Here is a 20,097-nt window from a genome sequence, read left to right on the forward strand (position 1 = left end):
TGAGGGATGGCATGGTGGATGTGCTGGCATTGGAGTCCTAGGCACAGGAAAAGTAAGGATAGCGAGTTACATAAGGAAATTCACAATAATAATATATTGGCCCAGAGAGTAGCTACCACTTAGCTGGCTTAACAATCTGGTGATGAGTGAGCCAGGTACATGAACTGTGAGTTGATGAGATGATTGCAGACAGGTGTGGAGTTGAATCAGGGACCAGACCAGGTAAGCCGAGCCCATGCCACACACACACACACACACAAACAAAAAAAACACAGAGAGGAAGGAGGCACAGGGGAAAAAGGGAGAACATAGAGAGACATATGGAAAAATAGACTGGAGGGCACACGGGGCTGGATGAAACAGGCTTGAGCAACAAAACATGGAAAGCTGGGTGGATTTTCATGGAAGGTGGAAGCTTCAACCTGATAGCAGTGGGATTTATGATCTTGTCTCCTCAAAAATGGTCCAATGTAACAGGATTCCACTTGAAGGGGTAAGTCTTGGGAGGAAAGCCACACCTTCCGACAAGGTTGGTAAGCTGGTGCAGGGGTTCGATGGCCTTCAGCAAGGCGTTGGTTCTTGGCTTAAGAACGGAGGAGAGTCGAACGAACCTCCCTCCAAATCTGGTGGCATCGACGGAGGTGGGCTTGGACAGATGGAATTGCAACTTTTTCCTCCTGAACAGGCAAAAGGGGTGATTGATAGCCCAGTGAAGTAATGAATGGAGACATACCTGTAGCAGCACTGGTTAGAAAATTGTGGGCATATTTGATTCAAAGGCAAGTGTGCACTCCAGGAGGATGGGTGGCAAGCAGTGACGCAACACAGAGCAGCCTCTAGATTCTGATTAGCCTGCTCCATATGCCTATTCGTCTGAGGGTGTTACATGGACGAGAGGCTGGTGGAGGCCCCCAGAGCCCGACAGAAAGCCTTCCAGAGCTGGGAAGAGAATTGTGGCCCCCGGTCTGACACAAGGGGAATGCTGTAGAGCTTGAACACATAGAGGACTAGGAGATCTGCAGTCCCTGTGGCTAAAAGCAATTTAGGGAGAAGGAAGAAATGCAAACCCCTGGAAAAGCAGTCAACAATATTTAATATGGTAGTGTTACCTTCTGACGGTCCACTGCAATGTGGGACCAGGGACGGCTGTCATGGGCCACCAGAAGTGTTGCTTAATGAAGGCAGGAGTTTAGATAAATGCCCCGACTGTAGTGCTTATGACCTAGCAAAATAAGGCACAAACAGATGGTGAGAAGGGACGTTACCTGGGTCTGGATGGGAGTGCTGCACATCTGAGTCATAATTAACATAACCCAAACATTGGTTGTATAGTAATTTGAACAAATAACTGATGTTAACCTGTTTTTGGACTGACAGCTATTCAGGCTGACATTGTGTTAACAATTTTCAGCTTTGGATGGGGGTTATTTTTCCCTTATTAATCAGTACTGAATTTTCCATCCTGTTAATGTCTTTTTCAGCTGACTCAATAGTAGTTAGTGGATAGCAATGGCTACCTTAATGTTTGTAATGTTGATCGAAGACATACAGTTAGGTCCATAAGTATCTGGATAGTGACACAATTTTCGTAATTTTGCCTCTGTATGCCACCACAATGGATATGAAACGAAGCCATCAAGATGTGACAGATGTGTAGACTTTCTCTTTAATTCAAGGGGTTTAACAAAAATATTGCATTAACCGTTTAGGAATTACTGCCACTTTTATACATAGTCCCTCCATTTTCAGAGGCTCAAAAGTAACTGGACAATTGACAACTGATCAGTTTCATGGCCAGGTGTGGCCTGTTCCCTCATTATTTCATGACAGATCAAGCAGATAAAAGGTTTGGAGTTGATTCCAAGTGTTGAAGAAGAATTCCTTCCTTGGTGAAGAAAAACCCCTTCACAACATCAAGCCAGGTCAAGAACATTCAAGGAGGTAGACATATCATTCTCAAAGCCTACAATTGAGAGACGCCTTCATGACTGTAAATACAGAGGGTTTACAACAAGGTAAAGGTGGCAATATATATATATATATATATATATATATATATATGTGTATATATGTGTATATGTGTATATATGTGTATATATATATATATATATATATATATATATATATATATATATATATATATATATATATATATATATATATATATATATATATATATATATATATATATATATATATATATATATATATATATATATATATATATATATATATATATATATATATATATATATATATATATATATATATATATATATATATATATATATATATATATATATATATATATATACACACACTCTCTCACACACTATCTGCTCAGATTCAGCAAAATGCTGCAAAACTGATGGTGGATAGTACTTCACAGTACAGATGGATAATGACCAATGGAATATTCTTCAATTGCCAAGTCAGTAACCTGACCTCAATCCAACTGAGCATGCTTTTCAATTACTGAAGACAAAACTAAGGGCAGAAAGACCCAAAACAATTAGCAACTGAAAGCGGCTGCAGTAAAGGCCTGGCAAAGCAACTCAAGTTGGGGAGAGAGGAAACGTAGCATTTGGTAATGTCCCTGGGTTCCAGACTTCAGGCAGTCATTGACTGCAAAGTATTAAAAATAATCCTTATATCTATAATTATGGTGGTTTGTCCAATGACTTTTGAGCATCTGAAAATGAGAGACTATGTATAAAAATGGCTGTAATTCCTAAATGGTTAATTCAAAAAAATTTTTAAACCCCTTGAATTAAAGCTGGAAGTCTACACTTTAATCATAACTTGATGGCTTTGTCTCAAATCCATTGTGGTGGCATAGAGAGGCAAAATTATCAAAATTGTTTCACTGCCCAAGTTGTCATATCTATAAATTGATTTAAAATAAGATAGGTAGCTTTTTTAACAAGATGGCATCTCCTGTTATGGTTCAGGTGTACAGAGCACTGGATGGTGCAGACAAACCAGGCAGGCAGGGACAGTTCTGTGATTTTAAAGAACAAAATGATGATGATGGCAAAGGCTTACAGACAGTCAGACTGTAGGGCAGGCAAAGCTGGAAGGTAGGCACAGATAATAGAAACAAAACCAGGAAGCGGTAACAGGCAGAATGGTGAGAGCTCAATGAAGCATTAGGGAGCTGAGCTGGGTAGGTGGAATTGGGCTGGTATAAATACTGTAAGGGCTAGCTGGGAGATGTGAACAGGTGTGTGGTTGGGTGGGGAAGATCAGGTGATAGGGAATGGAGGGAAAGTCTGAGGGCATCTGGTTGTCAGATGGTAAAAGGGAGGCACTGAATAAGCAGAGACAAATGAATAATGGGCAAAATAAACAGGACAAGCAGTAACTGTGACAGTATACATTCTTAATCACACCCATAAAAAGCTATGGTTGGCTTGTCTTTTGTTTTTGTTTTTATAAACAGCCATCAACAGCAAAAAAACAACTTCTATTTAATTGCTGAAAAACTCTAGCATTCTTAGGCTAAATGTCAACAATGCACACAACAAATAATTTACTATGCAGATTACTGAATGGTATTGAATATTATTCGTACTAACAAATATATCATTAGATTCTGAGAAAGCTTCTGATTGGGTTGAATGGCTCTATCTTTTCAAGTTTTTGGAAAGATTTGGATGTGGAAATAAAATGGGTTCAGGTAAGATATATCAAAATTGTAGAGCAAAAATCTTAACAAATCTTGTTGCAGACCAGGTTGTCAACTCTCGCCCTTATTGTTTACAATTACAATTGAACCGCCAATAACAGTAGGTTCTGTGGAATAAAAGTGGGGCCAATAGAAAACAGAATATTCTAATTTCTAATAATGTAATTTTATTGATGTCGAATTTAATTAAATAATTTCCGGCCTAGTTATAGCTAATCAAAATATTTGATGAAAGAAGGAATCCAGTTTCTGAGGTAATTCAATTTAATATCGTAGAACAGTTTAAATATTTGGGAGTACAGATTTTGCCTGGGCTAAAACATGTTTTTAATGCTAATTATGAACATTTAATGATAGAAATTAATTAGTTGATTGATTGGATGGCGGTGCCCCCCAGACCCAGACAGATATATAATTGGGAGTTAATATTTTAAAAATTAATATATGACCATATTACTTTATTTATTTCAAAACTTAATTTGGTATTACTGGGCTGTGCATCTGAGATCTATTATGTTCTATTTTTCAACAAATGATTCTCCTCATTGGAGTGAAATGGAATCAGTCGAAAATGACCTCTTCTCTTATACATGTACTCAGACACATTTAAAATACAACAAAAAACAAAAAAACTCCGCAAACAAACTAAAAATCGAATTGCAAAATACATGATAAAGATATGGTATGATGTAAAAAAAAAATATTTAAAAGAACCACATTCATTATCACAGGAAAGGGAACAGCAGATGCAACATTTAAATTATGGGAATCTAAGGGACTTGATCCAAGACCTTTATTTGACAGACTCAGATATTATGATGTCTTATGAAGAATTGAGGTCTAATTTCAACCTCAATAGAAACCTTTCTACAAGTACCTTGTCGCCGTGTTCATTGATTTGGGAAGAGAGTCAAGGAGATGAGTTATTTCTCAGTTTAACACTTTTTTACAAACCAGAGAATCAAATTGAACATGTACATGGACCTTTTCAGAAAACCACATTCTGCAAGCAGTTAGCTGTAGTCAACTTCCTAGAAAAATGGTGTGTGACTTAGCGCTACACAGGTTTTTCAAAGGGAATGTGCATCTACCTGATTGGTTGAGAACGTTGGGGAGGCGCCGTGGCTTAAGCTTAGCGCTCCCTTGGCTGGCAGATAAGTTGGTCCCTCCTTTCTTCCACAGGCTTCCACCAGTCATGAGAGACAGTGCCCTAAACAGGAGGGAACCCTGCACTCCCTCACGTGTAGCTCGTTCTGAATGTTTTGTTTTTGTCTTATCCATCTGACATGACCCAGTATGGGTGTAGTGCAAAATATTGTTGTATATGATGTTCTTTCCATATCTACCTCTTTGCACAACAGAAAGAGTTCTTACATGAGTAATCAGATATCGCTTTTATGTTTGTTGCATGGTGTCCATCAACTGTCCTCCTTAAGACATTGCCTATGGAATGGCCTGTTTTCATAAGCCAATGCCTTTCTACGTACATACAATAAACTCTGTGTGCAAACAGCATGTATCTTTGGTATGCTCTTTATATTCACATGAGTTATAAAAACAGCTAGATCTAACAACCTCAAGCTTATAAGTTTTGTTAAAGTAAATCAAAATAGACCCTTACGCTGACCTTTGGAAAAAATAACGATAAAGGACAGTTTGAGAAAGGGTGTCATATCAGAGTTTTACAATTCGCTGACTACTTACTCTTCTGAAAATTCACAGTAGAAGTTGAATGCCTGGAAGGAAAACTTGCAATTCGAAATTTTAGATGAAGATTACAGAGCAGTTTGTGCTAATGCTTATACTACCTCTATAAATACATGTCCTAATGGTTAAAAATTCAAAGAGTCTGAAACATCAAAGTCTCAGACTTTTCCCCTTTTCCACGGTGGAATAAAATCGATATAACAAAAAGATTCCAGACATACTTACACAATGCATATCCACACGAATATTGGTTAATTGTATTCGTATTGTATATGGCAATGCAGAAAGATTAAAATGTCCTGGAAAGAGGTAAGAGTTATAATTGACAATTATTTGAAAACATATATTACCGGACTTTGAGCTTTATTCTGTCGGGCTTGTATCCAGAGAAACATAATTATAGTAAAAATGAATGAGCATTTATAGATCTCAGCTTGTATCACACAGTTAAGGAAAAACATTCATAGACCAAACACTACTAAGTAGATAAGATGGGTGTTATCAAGCCTTCCACTAGAAAAGATAACCTACATATTGAAGGCTAAACAGCATATATTTGAGAACATATGGAGAACCTTAATCAATGTTAATGTTAAGGATTTAGATTTAATAGATCATTCAAATTCAAATATATTTGTAAAGCACCATCTAATTCAAAAGCAGTTCAAAGTGCTTTACAAAACCACAAAACGGCAAAAATGTGCTTATAGAGACAACCATGCATACATACACGTAAATAAACATATACATACACACATACAAGCATACATACATTGTGCAAATACAATGTGTTCATTGAGAAGAAAGCTCAGCTGAAGAGGAAAGTCTTAGTTTGGACTTAAAAGAACACAGCATTGGAGCAAGTCTATGATGAGCAGACAAACTTTTGCATTCTTTAGGTGCATAAATAATAAAAGTCATCTCACCAGACTTGGAGGAGGAGATATCCTCCATGTGACCTATCTATTGGGATGATATAATGACAGCATGTCTCATATGTACCGTGGAGACAGACCATGAGGTGTTTTGCAAACAAAGAGGATAATTTTAAACTGTATTCTGAAAACAACTGGTAGCCAGTTACGGTTTCGGAGAACTGGAGTGCAACGGGGAAAGAGAACTAGTCTGGAGAGAACAGTTAACTATAGACAAAATGTCAGCCATTAAAAAATTAGCAGATTGAAAAAAGGATGTTGGGAGTGGATCAAGGGGGCTGGTTGAGGATTATGTCTTTATATAGCATCAGTGAAATCGCTGGAGTCTACAGTGGAGAAATGCTTGAGACCATCAACACGCAATGGTGGAGGTATGTCAATGGTTAGCAGTAAAATTAGAAGTTGGGATATTGCACCTGATGTTAAGAATTTGTCAATGAAAAATGATGCAAATACATTGCATTTGGCAGGTGAGAAAGTATCAGTGGAAACAAAGGGAGGGGCTATTGAGTTTATCAATGTTTTAGAAAAGGTATTTTGGATCATTTTACGGGGGTCTATAAGAGTTCAGAAGAATTCTTTTCTGTCCTGTTTCAAGCTTATGTTGTAGTTTCTGAGGATATTTTTGAAAATGTTCTGGATAACTTGCAGTGTTGATTTTCTCCTCCTCCTCTCAGCTTTTTCGCAATTTCTTTTGAGTAGCTGTATGATCTTGGCATTTCTCCATGGGGCTTTACAATTGTTGGGGATTTTTTCTTAGATCTCAGTGGTACAGCATTATTAATATTGTCTAAGAGAAGAGAATTAAAGTGAGTTTGAAAAGACTGCAGTGATGTTTTGCAGAAGTACCCTTTCTTGACATGACTGCTGGTGATAGCTCGATCAGTGGATAAGAGTGCACAAAGAAAGCACAGTAATGCTCCGGCAGTGCAACATCATTGAAAGTGCTTACTCTGATATCAGTACCCATGGAAATGACAAGGTCAAGTATGTGACCGTGCTGGTGAGTTTTGAAGGCACCAGAAAAAATTACTTTAGTCAATATAGATATTTTTGGCAGATCTGCAAAATCACTCATGAATTCCGAGTTGTATTTAGGTGGTCGGTACATTATCAGAGTGACATGTCACACTGTGGATTGATAGTGAGATATTCAAAGCTCTGATAATCTCCTATTCTCCTTCTATGGTAAATGGACTGCATGTATATAGCGCTTTTCTGGCCTTATCGACCACTAAAAGCGCTTTACACTACATGCCATATTCCCCCATTCACACATACATTCACAAACACCCTCCCACATACTAATGGCACAGCCAATGGAGCAATTTGGGGTTCAGTATCTTGACCAAGGACACTTCAACCTGTGGACTGGAGGATCTGGGGATCGAACCACCAGTTAGTGGATGTCCCACTCTACCTCCTGAGCCACAGCGGCCCAATGGACAATGCAGTTTCCTAGCTTGTAGAATTTAAAAAAAAAAAAAAAAAAAAAAAAAATTCGAAATACTTGCTATATTTTGCATCTATTGCAATGAAGTTACTTCATTTTGTAAAGAATACCATTTGTTAACACAGGAGGAGTATTCTTGTTTTGAGCTTTTTTTTTGTTTTGTGTCAATGCATCAATTACTGTATACACCATTCAGCCAAAACTTTAAAACTGGTAACTGGTTTATGATCAGTGTATGTTGAGTTATACAGTATATGAAGGTAAAATGTAAAAAAAAATATATATTTTAGTAAATAGTGGAAGTGGAAAGTAGCAGTAAGCTAGTTAGTCCCAGTGGCTAACCATGGTGGCTAACCGCAACCCCAGTTCTTTCAAAAGTAATTCGCCTTCAATTTAGCAAATACTTCTTTTTTTCCCTAAAGTAACATTTTCTAAAACGTCTGCTTTTCTAAAACGTCTGCTTTTCTAAAACGTCTGTGCAACAGGCTCTGGGGCCTGTTGCACTGTTCGTGGCTGTACTGTAACAACCAGACTAAACTAAATTTGTGGCTTCAGCAATTGTGTGTTGAATATGCAAACAGAACAAAAAAGGATTGTCCCTGTGACTAATGGTATAGTTTCTATCACCTATCTACAGATGAGGAATCCAAAAGAATTTGGCTGAAAAACCTAAACTTGAAGAGACCACCCAAAACGCTGTATGTGTGTTCATTTCATTTTGTCCAAAAAAGTCAATGGATGAAAATCCTCCTTTGTGATTGGGCTACAAAAGTCCAATGGAGGGGAATTGTTGGGTCCTCAAAAGGATTGACAGCAATCCCAGAGGAACATCATGTATGATTTCAGGTGTAGGGAGGACACATCATTGTAGTGTCTGTCCGGTAATGACAGTCGGTTAGTTTCACTATTTTCTGTACAGTTTAAAAGGTAAGGCAGTTTATGGCATGCAGTGCAGGGCAGCATTAAACTAAAAATAGTTAAAGTATGTTTATCTGTGTCTCGAATTTTTTTTTTCCCGATGCAGTTTTAAAAAAAAAAATCTCCCCAGATCTTTCACAAATATTTATCAGAAACTAAAGCTAAAATACATGTACACAAAACTAATGAAGTTCTTATATTTAAGGTTCAGGAACAAGACCATGTCACTCTCTCACAAATTCAATCACCTGTACCTAGCTAATCTAACCATCTGCACCTCACTTGTTCAATCACCCGTGTGTCTAACCCCTGTCTCTCGCTCAGCGATCAACATCATTGCTTCACAAGTACACCGTCCTGAGAATTGTCACACATTGTGTAGATAGTATTATGGATAGTGATGCAGACTCCCTCATATATAGAGGGAGTCCACTCATTGAGTTACACACCTTTGTATCCTGTTTACTACCACGTGCCACTACTTCATCGTCACTGCCTGTTGTGGACCAAATCCTAATGACCTTAATGAAACTAAGACAAAACTTTGTCATGGCTGATTTTAGTACGACAATTAAAAATGTCAAAAGGTCATGTCAGCAAGACTGTTGAAATGTGGATAGACATAATGTCTGAACACACCAATGACCTTATTTTGTGGTTGCCTTGTGAAACAATAAAAGCTATGTTGCCACAAGCTTTTAAAGAGCACTTTTCAATCACAACTTGGGTAATTTACTGCACAGAGACTGTCTTGCAGAAAGCCAAAATCCTGGACTCTAGAAGTGAAACATACAGTCACACCTGTGCAAACAACACTGTGAAATATTTAGAGGTAATTCCCCCTCTGGAATTATCATGCTCATTTCAGATGCTTATGGTGAGAATTGCAGTCACAGGTCAGGGTTTCTGGACTATTTGCGTCCTGGAGATAAGTCTGATGGGTGACTGTGGTTTAGTTAGGGACTTGCTGCAGGAGTGTACTGTGAACTCAATCATGCCAGCATTCACACGCAAAGGATGCCAGCCGACCTGATCATGACCAATCATTACACACGGCACATTGCTCATGCTTGCATTCATATTGAAAGGGCAATAAGGTGTCTGAAGGTGTACAAGATTCTTTAAACAGTGCCAATTAACTTGGTCCCCAAAACTGATAAAAGGCTCAAGATCTACACTGGTCTAGCAAATTTAATAGGTGAGTTTATTTACGGGAAAGGGAGAAGACAGATTGACTGATCCAATGTATCCACATTCACTCTGAACTAATTTTCATCCATGTTTATGTTATTCTAGTGTTGCTGTTATGCCATAGAACCTGATTCTAAAAACACTATTAACGAGATTTGAAATCAAAATGTTAAATATCAAGTCACTTTAATGGTAGGCATTCAAAGATCTGAAAGTCTTGCAATTTAGTGGTCCCTTACCCTCAAAGACTTGAGATGTATTTAGTTTTGCTTAGTTCTATTGCACTTAACAACACACATATATACACATTTCATTTATTTAACATTTTAAAAAAGTGTAATGAGTTACAGCTACACGTACAGTGGTTATAATACATAACACTCAACAGGTAAATAGCAATATGTGGTTTTACCCCAGAGAGAAAGCAGAAAAAGCTTTTAAAAACCTATTTAAGCCATTATTGAACACTGGAAATAGGACAAATGAAACCCAGACAAATTACATGTGTTTCAGGTAGAAATATAAAATATGTTTTTGTGTAAAAAGGTTTGTTCCCACAGTTGTGCGTTCTAGTACGTCTGGAGGGGATCTCTAAGGGTTTATGTTTTTAATAAAACTAAAAACAAAAAAGTCTGTTGTGTTATTTTTTTCTAAAAATTTTAATACCTTTATACAGAGCTCTTGGTGTGTGTTGTGTGAACTACACGCAACACCTGTTATCTGCTTACTGTTTTCAAAAGATTCAGATATTTGGGGCCAAGCTTCATCTTCTTTACAACATAATCATTCACTAATATTGGAAAAATATGTGAAAAATAAAAAATCTGCAGGTGTTTTATGTGTACATCTGTATACTCTTTGTCAAATGAAATGTCCAAATCCAGGTGCTAAGTTGATGTCCTGATAACCAGCTTGCAGCTCTGCAGCCCCAGATACATCAATGTCAGCTGGATCCGGAAGAACAAATGTAAAATAAAATGACTTACAATTTGTTTTAATGAAAGTTCAGTGTCTGTCACATTAGTGCATACATTAGAAGTAACACTAGAAATTACATTTCCTGAAGAATATGCAGTGTGAATGCTGAATGCTGAAGAATATTTCTGAAGCAATACTGAAAATGGCTGAAAAAACAGCTGAGGTTTCCAAGGCAAAACTTGGAAGGTGAAAGCTGAAATAAATCGGAAGCTGAAAGCTGAAGTAAATTTCTGAAGCAATGCTAAACATGGCTGAAAAAACAGCATATATGCAAAAATAAAACCTGGAAGCTGAAAGCTGAAAGAAATTGCTTGAGTAGTGCTGAAAATGGATTAAAATGGCTGAAAAAACAACTGAAATATAAAGATGCACTGAATTTATAACACAACATAATTAGAGCATCATTGCAAAACAGAATATGGCATAATAATTGTTTTATCTTGATTGTTTTCATTACTATTGGAAGCCAAAATTGTAATTGAAAACGAAATTCAATTAATGACCCAGCCCTAGGTGCAAGTTTTCATTCAATATTTTTTGTGGATTAGTAGTGCTCCATTTTGGGGAATCTCTTTGTTGTGATGGCAGTCAGTCGCAGCTTCCTTGCATCTTGCCACATTTGTTATGTACTCTGTACCTGGGTCTCTTTAGGAATAGTCTCTTTGGTGAACTTGTCATTACAAAATGCATTGACAAACAATAATGAAACTATCAGAACAACCACACAGCAGAGTGTGAGTGGTCACCGTTGCTGCCTCTTATTAGGGATAACTTGTAATAGAGCCGCACTGCTGACCTTAACCGGAAGGCCACACAGATGTTAACTCATTCAAGAAGTGGGATGGTGCGTTGTATGTGTTGTGGCACAGAGCTCATCACATGTGAAATGGTTCCCTCACCAGAATTGCCATACTCATACAGATGAGGTAGTAAACAGCTGTGGCGTCTGCCTGTAATGACTGTTTGTCATCATTTCAGTGGGTGCAGCTGCAACTACATGCAGCTAAAATGACAAATTCTATGAAGCTTTGAGTCTGGAAATTGGTCTGACTGAATGGCAGGGGAAGCAGTTGCCCAGAGCCAAGGGCTGAGGATGTATATCTTAAACTGTATCAAAGCGCAAGGGGGCTCCTGGAAAATCTCTCACCAAGCCAGAGAAAATGAACCTGCAAGAATCCAGTCCCCATTACTGCATCACTGGCAGAGAGTCACCATCTGGCAGAGATGTATTGCACAATTACCTACAGCGCTACAGTGACAGTCTGCAAAATAAAGGCCCTCAGATAAAATCATAGAGCAGCAGCTGAATTCTATAACCAGGAGTCGGCCTGAAAATACAGATGTACTCTGGCCTTTTTGAAAGCACCAATTTTACTCATTACTCTTACTAGCATCAAAGCAAATGCTTGCCTTATTGGTGCTTCATTGTTGTTTGAAATTGAATTATATAGGATAAATTGTCTGTTTATTTCTTGCCAAATTCAGATATGGCTGCAACACTATGTTTATTCATTTTTATTTGGAATCATTTTACAAACTCGAAAGGCATTTACTGAAGAATATGCATGTGGCTGCTGTTGGAATTGATGCTAACTAGCATGATTTTTGGACTGTATAAAGACATGAAAACTAACTGACCTTAATGCATTGGCTGAGTTATTGAAACATTGGAAGTGAACGGGCCTCCATACACTTAATAATGCATCAGATAACTTGTAACAGTAACTCATTGAAATTTTGAAATTTGAACGGAGTACTGTACTATACAGTACTGTATACAGATACCAAGTTATAAATACATATCGACCATATAAATCATAACAACGTCATGAAAAGCTGATCCATATGCAATACTGAGCACTCCAAAAAATCAGTGGAGTTATTACTGTATACAAAAGCACAGATGTAAATACAATGGATGTCTAAGGAATTGTTTTTAGTGGCCCTGAAGTAATTTATTCAATAAGCTTTTTACTATTACTACAACTTCTCTTTCTAAAACTGTTTAAGAATGACTGAAAGAATACAAAAGAAAAGACGAGACAGAAGAGTTTTAACAATGGTACACATTAGGATCATAAATTTCAGGAAAGCGGAGTGTGAGATGCTCTCAAAAGGTCTGAAAGAAAAAGTTTTCTCCAAAGTAAACCTCTCTGAGGGAACACGACAGTTCTTTATGCCTCACTGGTAAGCCAGATTTACCAAGTACGTCAACATGGAAATTTGTGGTCTAAAACCTTATCCTCTGCAATCTGTGTCAGTCAAATCCATTTTACAAGTGGCATTTAAGACAGAGGGCTTTCTTCATTTTGCACGACCACAAAACAGTTTTGTCTGGCGGGAAATCATTTCTGATGAGTTAGGATGGAAAAGAATATGGCTGTACCAACTGACTATTCTTTATCAGGTATCTGACAAAATATGTTGCAGTTAAAATACAACCAAATGCAACATATTATCGAATAATGGTCTGGGTGACAAGTTGCTGATTGGAAATACCAAGCAGATAAAGACTGGAACAGAACAAAAAGAAAATATTTGAAAATGTTTGAACAAATTGCTACTGACTTTCCAACTATTTTGAATTCAAACATTGAATTTCAATGTAAAGAGGAGATTAATATGTAATGTAATGCATAAAATATAAACATATACGAAAAGTTAAGATAAGACTTAAGAAATTTTCTTATGTTACAGCAGCACAGAGATAGGCTAGGAACTATTTGGATGAAATAAATAGTAAATAAAATCGGCTGCATGCTGGGCTGTGATGTCCGCATTATGCAGTAGTTGGTTGAGCCTAACCCTGATGGTGAAGCCAACAGTCAGTTTGTTTTCTGTTAGAGATGTAGAAAAAAAAAATCAAATCCAATGTACTTTCATAAAAACACCTACATACACACCTTTCCTTCATCTTAGTAGTTTACTGCTGACTAGTCATATGATTCGAAAAGACAGTGTATTACATGAATATACATACAGTATTGGACATGCCTAGTCAAAAATTATGAAACGATCAGTCTAATCAGAAGTAATCACATAATTTTATTTATACATATACTTAAATATAATTGGAAAAAAGACGTATCAAGTGTGTCCAGTCTTTTGACAATTATTATACATACAGTACTTAACAGGCAGATGGTTTTCCTTTTCCACATATTGGATGGCCTGAGGCTTGTAAAGGGTCTGCAGTACAGTGGGCAAGATTAACGTAGAGCAGAATTTTAATTATCTGAGATATATTTAAGAAAGTATTATATCTCACCCGACCCAGACTTCTTAACCCCACTGTACTGCATCTTGCAATAAAAATACAGATTAATGTTCACTCTGGAGGAGGAGATTCAGAGTGGTGATGGCTGGTATGGTGGTAAGGTTTTAGGCTCAACCACTACACAGAGACATTGCTGTAGGATTTGAATCTATTCTGAATCAAAGATCACATAAAACTTTATTTAAATGCAATTAATTCCATAATTGTGTAAGAGTCATGTTACACCAGCTAACTGCTTCAAATTTCATTTGTATCATTTGTATAGAACTGACTGCAAAGTTGATACTGGCCAGAAAGCCCTTGCGATTGGTGCTGCCTTTAAACCAAAAGCCCACATCAGCCACAATGTCATTTAGATCAAAGTTTGACACCTGAAATTAAACATTTTTAGTAACTTCATCCACTGTACATTGCCTGTACATAAATATTAAACATATATTCAACGTACACTTACCTCAGAAAAGGCAAGATCTGCTTGCTTTGCAGTGTTATGTAAAACGTGACACGGGCAATCATGTCTGAGGGGTCTAACTCCCATTCAAGTTAATGGGAAAGTGGTCTAGACCCCACTTTAGAATTCAGACCATTTGCTTTGACACTCTAAATTCAGTTCAGGTGCTTCCCATTTCTCTTGAGGATCTTTGAGATGTTTCTACATGTTGATGTTGGAGTCCACATATGGTAAATTCAATCGATTGGACATGATTTGGAAAGCCATGAGGTTAAAGGAACAGCCTGCAGAGACAAGATTGTTTTGAAGCACAGATCTGGGGAAGGCTACAAAAACATTGCTGCTGCATTGAAGGTTCCCAAGAGCATAGTGGCCTTCATATTTCTTAAATGGAAGAAGTGTGGAACAACCAGGAGTCTTCCCAGAGTTGGCCGCCTGACCAAACTGAGTGTTGTGGATTTTCTTCTGTCTTCTTTGATTTTTTTCAGCAAATTTTATCAAACATTCACTTCAGGAACCAAATCAAAGACACTATGAATAACAGAGAGTACAAATTAAAAATCTGACATGCAAGAGTCTGCCGAACCACAAATGTTTTTTCCAACATATTTCTTTAACCCCTTACTCCATGCTCCTCCTAGAGGGATGCAATATTACTGCTTGGTCAACAGTTACACACATGGTTTTCTGATTGGTATAATTTTGAAATATTGCTGTGTCATCACTATAGCGGTCGCTAGCGGTTGTTTATTACGTTAAAAAAATTGATTAGATGTCAAAATGACAAAGGAAATGGTGCACTTGCATTACTCTTGTTCATTGAACCTCCGAGCTATTAAGTGCAAATTATACACTAATACAGCATAAAAATATACTCTGGGATTATAGGCTTGCAAATGTCAGTCAAAAAAGTGCTTTCATCAGTCAGGCTACTGAAGTTATATAGTTGAAAATACTTTCAGCAAATGGGGGAAATAAATTACATCTAACCCCATAATCGAGATTTGTAGTGTAGCCCTAACAAGTCTCATCCAGATTTTAAAGTGGCCCTTTGTTGTAGTGCCTCTACAACTTTCCTTCAAAAGCTTAATGTACTGCTCTCTGTTTGACCAGTAGGGGGAACTGCTGACTTAGGAACTTTCTCAGTCCCATGTGGTAATTGACAGACTGTCTGCTCTGCTCAATGCTGCATGCAGTAAAGGAAGTAAAATGTGACAGTGAAGTGATGTCACGGATGTAAGCATATCTTTTCAGTTATTTATGTTAAGTTAGGTATGTGATTCTTATTATATGCAGGACATATCAACGTTTTCATAGATAATTTTATGATGTGTGTTCAGCTAGTTAAATTTTCCGCCCTTAATGGCTCATTAAGCTAGCATACTGGCAAATGTAGTTAGTTGGACGAGGTGGAATGCAGCTAGCTTTATGTGACTTATGTTTCATATTGCAGTGCTTTTTTTAAAAGAAAGAAATTGTGTGATGCCAAGAGATGGTGTCAGATCTATTAATGTTCTAGTGGAAGGAACTAGAGAATTAAGGAATTATTTAGTTATAAAATAATATACCTTTTTGAAACCATACATGCTTATTTATTTCTTTTTACATTTTCAGATATCACATCCATATGCTTTCTACCTGTCTTTCTCTACCTCTCTCTCCAAGTGCCTAGATAAAGTTTGCAGAACAATCTGGCTGACAAGGGTTTCAGTCATCAGTGATAAATGAGGCGGTGCAGCTATCAAGTGTGTGCACTTTGCTCTGGCCCCTAGTAACACATACAGCTGTGGTGCAGATGTCCGTGTCTCTAGTTGTGTTTTTGTGTTTGAGACATTTCAAAAGGGAACAGAGGTCATTAGTTAATCAGAATACATCCACACCCATAGAAATTCATGGAAAGTCATGCTAATGGAGCTGCATTTCTCATTTATATATATTATAAATTATAATTATTTATTTATATTTATGAATAAATAATTCTTCTTTGACTATCTGGTCATTATGTGCATAATTTTTTTTTTTTTTTTTTTTTTTTTTTTTTACACGAACCTAACCTTTTATCAAAATCTAAACCCACTAATACTAAAAAGTTAACTCGTTTATAATTCCGTTGCATATATTCCACTTCGTCTCTGCACAAAAAACATTACTGGACAGATTATGCAAATATCAGAAATAACTGCATTTCATGATGACTGTCTTGAATAATCAGTGGCTAACCTTTTAGCATTAGAGTGTTGCGTTTATTTCTTAAAACCGTAACCTTCAGGGCAGGTTCTGGAGAAGATGAAGAAAAAAAAAGAGTTCTCTGCCAACACCGAAAAATGTATGGAGCATACAGAAAACGTTGGTTACGTACCCGTAACACCAGACTCTAGCCCTCTAAAAGCTTCAGTCCACAAATTACTTCAACTGTCTGTACTATCATAATTCAAAGGCTATTTTAAAGAGGCAATGATCAGTGGCTTTTTTAAAATGACTTTTGAGGATAAGCAGGAACCCGCATTATTAGCTAGCTTAGTATTACCATGTTAATGCTAGCCCACTCACTAACATTGCTAAGCAGCTAATGTTAACATCAACAGTAAGAATTTTTAGATGCAGTTAAAAATCAATAATTTTACATGTAAATACAGACCTATGATATCCTTCAATAGCCTTTTATTAACCTAACCACACTTGCTTTAATAAGAGTTAGCATTACCGATTACAGATTCAGTTACCAGCTAACAAGCTAGCAAATAACTGAGTTCAAACTTTTTAAGACTAAATTAATAAGCACCCACTAAAATAAAAAAAAAATAATTTACTTCTAATACAGTTTGAGCACTTTTTATGACTTACCTTTAGTAAACTTTTTTCTTTTAACTTTTTCCGCCTTCTTGCATTGACCCTCAGTCTCTGTCTTTCTTTACTTCTGCCTGAGAAAAAAGTTTGCGCGGTTGTTTCCCCAGTTCTGGCCCACAGCTGCTTTGATTCTGTTGACATAATTTGTTCCTGCCCACTGAAGTCGGGGCCCAGGCCATATCTGTATCCAAGGTGGAAAACAGATGTGACTGTAACATGGATCTATCGGTTTGGAGGCAGATCTGGCTCGTACACAGCTGCTATCTGGGCTATTGCTCTTGGCCCACGTTTTTTTATTTCTAAATGTGGGCCACATATGTCTTGCCCAACGTGGCTGGAGTTTGGTTATTCAGCACTCAGCTGCACATCTTACTACAACTTTCAGCACAGGCTCAGCCCAAATGACGTCAACAGAGGGCCACAGTACACCAGATGTACCACACCCCACACTTATGTAGCCCGATAGTACACTGCTAGCATGGCACTTGCACACTGGTACAATAGTGTATCTGTCTCTACTCTCTCCCTTGCTAGACTTCACAGATAAAAAAATTGGTTCCTAAGGCCTTTAAGAATCTGTAGTCTCTTTATCATCTCCACCACTTCTCTTCTCTTCTCTGTGCACACTTATGATTAAATGGACCATTTCTATCTAACTATAAGTAATGTGGTATTGAATACATATAGTATTGATATTGACATACAGTATTCAAGTATTGATTACATGAACATCACAATTTTCTTCATCATGAGTAACCCAAAGGTCACTCTAGCTGAGCTCCAGAGATTCTGTGTGGGGATGGGAGAAACGCCCAGAAGGACAACAATCACTGCAGCACTCTTCTGATTTGGGCTTTGTGGCAGAGTGGCCAGACGGAAGCCTCAGTGAAAGACACATGAAACCCCGCTTAGAGTTTGCAAAAAGCACCTAAAGGACTCCCAGACTGTGAGAAAGAAGATTCTCTGGTCTGATGAATCCAAGATTGAACTGTAAGCGTCATGTCTGGAGGAAACCAGACATCAGTCATTACCTGCCCAATACCATCAATACCATCCCAACAGTGAAGCATGGTGGTGGCAGAATCATGCTGTGGGGGGGGGGTTCAGCAGCAGAGGCAGGGAGACTAGTCAGGGTCGAGGGAAAGCTGAACGGAGCAAAGTAAAGGGATATCCTTAATGAAAACCTGGCCCAGAGCACTCAGGACCTCAGACTGGGCCCAAGGTTCATCTTCCAACAGGACAATGACCCTAAGCACACAGCCAAGACAATGCAGGAGTGGCTTAGGGACAACTCTGTCAATGTCCTTGAGTGGCCCAGCCAGAGCCCTGACTTGAACCCAATCGAACATCTCTGGAGAGACCTGAAAATGGGTGTCCACCCATGGTCCTCATCCAACCTGCCAGAGCTTGAGAGGATCTGCAGAGAAGAACGGCAAATCCAGGTGTGCTTGTAGTGTCATACCAAAGAAGACTCGAGGCTGTAATTGCTGCCAAATGTGCTTCAACTAAATACAAAAAGGGTCTGAATACTTATGTTAATGTGATATTTCAGTTTTTCCTTTTTAATAACTTTTCAAAAATTTCAAAATTTCAGTTTTTGCTTTGTCATTATGGGGCACTGAATGTATATTGATGAGTGAAAAAAATAATTTAAGAGATTTTAGCATAAGGCTGCAACACGACAAAATGTGAAAAAAGTTAAGGGGTCTGAATATTAAAAATAAAGATATGAGTACAGGTTGTGTTTTGAGTCTCTTGAAATGTACACAATATACTGTGTGGCAGGATTTGATGGTGGTGGCGGTGAGAAGAAGGGGTCCACAGAGACCCAAACACAAAAGTTTTCCTGCACACCCCCACCAGCTCAATCCATCCATACCCTCAGGCTTCCTCAAATAATTAATATGAACTAAGGTAACAATAAAATAAAATTAAACCGGTAAAAAAATCTTCATTTGTTGTTACGGGTCGCCAGTCTTCACAGTGCCCACTCTGGAGGAACAGTGAAAACACATTGAGGGGTTCCCCTTTAGTGTCAATTTTCAATGTGCAGGGTACAGTACAGCATCAATGAAGCACTCCTATTAATGGCAACAGAGGTGCCAGGAGGTGGTTTGGGTGGATGGCAGACATACAAACCCCATTCCTGTCACACCAGAGACCGGGATTCACATCCCAGAGATAAAGACTGTGGTTAGGTTAAGGGAATGAAAGTGCTTTGGTTAGGGAAGGGCTGTGGTTTTGGTTAAATATGTTGTGTGTGAAGTTACCGTGAAATATTTTTCTGTATTAAAACAGACCCCAATCTTTCCCAAAATTTCATTTTGTACAAAATGTGTTTGCTTTTGCAGTTAACTTGTATAAAAACCTAATATTAAGGGGAAAGCTCTCCTATTGGACTACCCTGCATGTTGAAAAATGACGCTAAAGGAGTACCCAGTGCGTTAAAAAATGATGCCAAGGGGTCCTGACCAAGTGTCCGTATATGATGAGTTGGGAGGGAGAATGTGTTGGCAAAATCCCTATGCATGACATTTATGATTCCTAATGCTTATAGTCTCTATATTTAATGCCTTTCATTCCATATGAACTTTATATGCATGTTGAGTAAAACCAAAGGTGATAATTTAATCTAAAGTGGAACTGTTTTAC

Source organism: Xiphias gladius, chromosome 4 (assembly GCF_016859285.1).
Source record: "Xiphias gladius isolate SHS-SW01 ecotype Sanya breed wild chromosome 4, ASM1685928v1, whole genome shotgun sequence".
Taxonomy (NCBI): Eukaryota; Metazoa; Chordata; class Actinopteri; order Istiophoriformes; family Xiphiidae; genus Xiphias; species Xiphias gladius.